The 4,751-nt window shown below is 39.0% G+C and overlaps 1 protein-coding gene across 1 annotated transcript in view; it reads right to left on the bottom strand.

Annotated features, from left to right (window-relative positions):
- C4H1orf87 (chromosome 4 C1orf87 homolog) overlaps positions 1–4,431 on the bottom strand; it is a 47,043-nt gene extending 42,612 nt beyond the window's left edge. The window contains exon 1 of the mRNA XM_042462122.1: positions 4,258–4,431. The gene's annotated coding sequence lies outside the window, so the exon portion shown is untranslated. The remainder of the gene's footprint in view (positions 1–4,257) is intronic.
- Between the last annotated feature and the right edge of the window lie 320 nt (positions 4,432–4,751).

Consider the following 4,751-nt stretch of genomic DNA (forward strand, 5'->3'; position numbering starts at 1 on the left):
TTATATTATATTATATTATATTATATTATATTATATTATATTATATTATATTATATTATATAAAAAGCCAGCATGATGTAGTTGTTTGAGTGTTAGACTTTGATTCTGGAGACCAGGGTTCAAATTCTGGCTCAACCACAGGGTGATGTTGGGCAAGTCACACTCTCTCAGCTTCAGAGGATGGCAATGGCAAATCCGCCCTGAAAAAAAGTGCCAAGAAAACCCCACAATAGGTTTGCCTTAGGGTTGCCATAAGTCAGAATGGACTTGAATGGACACAGCAGCAACAGCAAATATTATATAATAAGTATATTAAAGTTTTTCAGCACACTACTTTATTAGGTTTGGCCGTACTTCTCATATGATGCAGTGGTGTGCTGGATAACTTTGGGATGTTGAGGAGAGACATTTTGTTCCAATAGCTACTAGCTATCATGGATACCCGCCACTGTGCAGAACAATGAAGATGCTGAGTAAACAGTATGTATCTCCTTCATCTAGCTAATCTTCTTCAATGTTATGGGACAGAAGTGTCATTGAACATCCATCAATGAACTACATTTCAGACTTTCTAGAGCATTTTAAAGATCAATAGTACTCATAGAGGACAGCCAAGTCCTGCATGAATTTTCACTTTCCATGTCCTGCCAAGCTTACTTTGGGCAGGGTGAAATATGTAGGTAAGTTTTTTCTTGTTATCCCCTCCCTTCTAATTAATAGCCATTTCTGATTGAACACAGTAGGTCATCTCTCCAATTTTGCATGTGTATTGGGAAAACCAAAGGAATTTAGGTCTTGTGGATCCAAATCCTTTCACAAGCTTCTCCCAGAAAGCCTTTTCTAGCTTTTTTGTTGATAGTTCCCCACATTCAATAAAACTGTTCCCATAGAGATTTCTGTTGGTATACCAGAAGATTCTTCAGTGATATTACTTCATTCTGGCAACTCTATTCTCCATCTATATTGATATCACTACCAACAGCCTGTATCCCAGCTAGCTTAAAGAATGCTTAATGACTATAATGATTTTCTCTGTGTTCCTTTATTCCATTACATTATATCTCTAATAAGCAATAAGTTGTGTTTTCTCTCATTTTATTACTTCTATGCACAGTGGCTGTTTTAACATTATTGATGTCTACATTCATATATAATTGTAATTACATTAAAATATGAACTCCTAAATAGACAAAAAAAGATTGAAGGATGAAAAAAAAAACCACCCTGCACGTCCTCTGGTAGCAATGTGAGAGTTGTCAGGGGATCAAGTTACTTTTTACCTCTTTTCTACCATTACAGTTTTTATGCCTCATATAGTTCTGAGTGATAGTAATAGAAGCCTTGTAGTACTTTGACCTTTTCAGTATTCGGAAACTTTACTGACTGGTCATTTCTGCGTGGAAAAGGAATATGCATATATCAAGATGACAGGCACTGCTGATAGATGTTAAGTGCAAGGTATTATTATTCTTTTATGATTTCACTAATGAAAGAAAAAGAAAGAAGCACAAGAAAACTTCCATTTCATTAGTGGTGGTGAGGGAAAAGGATAAAAGTGAATGAAAGGTAGCAAAGGCGATTAAAACCTAATAGCCAAAATTTGTTGTAGTAGAGTTTTTGCTCAGGGCTGTAACACCAAGATCATTCTACCAAATTGATTCTGTGAAGGAATATGAATCCTTAGTTTCATGACTGTAAGTCAAAAATGAATTCCTCTCCCAAGACACATTTGAAATACTTCATTAATAATCCATGTTTCTTATGAGCATCATCCATTTGTGTGATTATGAATATTGGATACCAATGACTCATTTCTAATGCTGATGAATTTAGAAGCCCACATACCAGCTTTGTGGTATTATTGCCACTGGGAGCAAATAAAGAACATCCAGAAGGTTGACCTGGCCTTGAAGGCATAATGTATTTTGTTAGATGCACACCATGATGCACAAAACCCTAGTTCTTAGTATCATGAAGAATCCTTAAGGATTTGAAAAATCACTGGAGACTGAGTCCATCAACAGCTATTTGCTATGGTGGCTAAGTGGAACCTTCATACTTGGAGGAAATATTCCTCTAAATGCCAGATGTTCAGAACAAACAGAAGGAGAATGTCAGCTTCATACATTATCTGAAATCTGCCTAGAAACACTTGGCTGACCACCACGGGAACAGAATATTGAGCTAGATGAACCACGGGTCTGATCCAGCAATTTGTATTTCTCATGGGAATCAACCATAATGAAGTGTATTTCAGGCAAGTGTTATTTCATTGTAGACAAGAGTCTGAATTCAGTATTGTGGCCAAGATGCTCCATCACATATGTAGATCATAAAGGCCCACGAGGTTAGTTACATCTCCTCCTCCAAAATTAGCTTTTCTTTTGCCTGGATGCCCCACTCCTACCTTTTAGTGGCTATGGGAGGATTAGGGGAGGTCAAATGATAGTCACCCAGCTCCATTCTTGAAACCCCTTGCAAAAAGATGGTGTCATCCTTCTGGATAACTGGAGCACCCTGGGAAATCCAGAAGGAAGATTTTTGTTCTTCCTGTGGGCAACTGCAGAAATGGAGGTGGTTGACTGTGAGGCTGTTCCTCACCCTTCCCCCATTTTCCCCTGGCTGTGGGGAGGACAACCAGGTAGAAAAAAGATACATGGCCTGGGGAGGGAGTCATAGCAGATGAAGATACTGAATTCTCATATGACCAAAAAAGTTACATATGCAGACATAATTTTCAGTTATGCCTGCATATATCACCAACAGAATGGCAGCCTATGTGCTTTATAGAGGCATCAGGCAATATGTTATGACAAATAAGCTGATATACCTTGGGGACTCAGAAATCTGTAAACCTTTCTTTCCCAGCAATGAATTCACCATTAGAAGATATACTTGTACAGATAGACAAGAACCACAATTCCTCAGAGATAAACATGCTAAAACATAGGCTGGATTTACAGTGAGGTCTTGTTTGCATGAGCCAAAAGGTCCATTTCGTCTTGTTCTGGTGTTGTCCTGTTTGGACGACACACAGCCCAAACCCTGATTCTGGTGTGGGCAGTGCAGAATATATCTAACTTGTTATACACCTGAACTGGGGCACAAGGTTATTATAAACTAAAATAAGTTATCTGTTGCTCCACAACTTCCAAGAATAGCCAGAGACCTCTGTTTCCCCATGCCACAGCATCTGTCTGGCCTAGGCCACCCAGCATGTGCACTGCCGCCATGGATTGCTCATTCTGAGGCACTCAGTACTCTGACCTCAGACGTAATATTTAGAGGTAGGCTTCAGCAACTTGAATGGTGCCTTTAAATTCTGGAGTAAAACTTAGAGCAGATTCAATCATCTTGACAACAGAAGGCTTCAGATGCCATGGAAAAGGAATGTCTGTGTTGAAAACCACCTTGGCTGCCAGCAATTAACATTTTGACTTACAAAGAGCATTCTATGCAGTTTTCATCCCAGTATAAGCCAATAAAATCATTGATATGGCATTGATGGGACAAATATCCTTAAGCAAGCTTTGGACATTTTGAGCTTTTAAATAAGAAGGAAAATGCCCCATATGATAGTTTCCTTTTTTTAGTATGTCCCATGTAATAGGAAATGAGGCCTAAGTACCCTAAAGGCACGCACACCATTTTGTCCTCCCAGACTTGCTGTCTGTGTGAGCTCATGCCCACGTATGGGACGGGCAGACTATATTTGGATGGCAGACCACCAATTAATATTAGGTGCTGTAGACTAAATTTCTGAGGAAGGAGTTGGCAAACCACTTTTGAGTATTCCTTCCTAAGAAACCCCTATGAAATTCACAGGGTTGCCATATAAGGCAACAGATGACTTGATGGTAAATACACAGGCACACACAATAGGAGAATGAGGGAATATACTAATTTTCTCCTGATGTTTTTTCCTTTAGGAATGGACTCAAAGAGAGAATTTTATTGAAAAAAAGCCATTTATTCTATAGATATTATTAACAGGATAGGTAGTTAACAGCACATCTGCTGGTAAATATAAAACTGACACCACATCTGTCTTTTGGTATGTGTACAACATGTTGGATAAAAGACAGGGTAAAACCAAGGCCTTAACTGCATTAATTTTCTTCACATTTCAAAGCTGTGAAGTTGCATCTATAAGTGTACTGGCCAACTGTAAGTGTGAATTTATAATAGGTTTTTAGATTTCATTATAGTATAATTATATTGTACCTCTCTATAGGCAAAGAAGTCAGTATTACTTACCAGTGGTATCAATTTAATTTGAGAACAGGTTATTCTCCCAATATTAGATGTTGCAAACCATGGCCACGATCCTATATTGCCAGCTTTGCTCAGAATGTGTAAGTATTATCTCCTGTCCTAACTCCCCATCAACTGACTTTAACTGCCAGCATCCATTCTCAGCAATGGAGGCCTGTTCTGCTGGTGATCAGGGCATAGAAGGATGATATTTCCAGCCCCCTCCCTCTGACAATGTCTGGTATTCAAGGAACTGCAACAGGGACCCTTCTGGTTTTTGCAGCCTCAGTCACTGGAGGGAGGGGACTGGGGGCATCCTGGTCACCTTGATCACCAGCAGAACATAGCTCAAACACTTAAACAGCTCCTATAAGTTTAAAGTGGAATTTAGAGGACAGGGGGAGAGGTGTGCATTTACCATTGTGACAACAATGCCATGTTCATTAAAATGTAGAGTAGATGAACATGGAGATCTATAAATCCAGATTATGAATCTG

Source organism: Sceloporus undulatus, chromosome 4, assembly GCF_019175285.1.
Source record: "Sceloporus undulatus isolate JIND9_A2432 ecotype Alabama chromosome 4, SceUnd_v1.1, whole genome shotgun sequence".
Classification (NCBI taxonomy): domain Eukaryota; kingdom Metazoa; phylum Chordata; class Lepidosauria; order Squamata; family Phrynosomatidae; genus Sceloporus; species Sceloporus undulatus.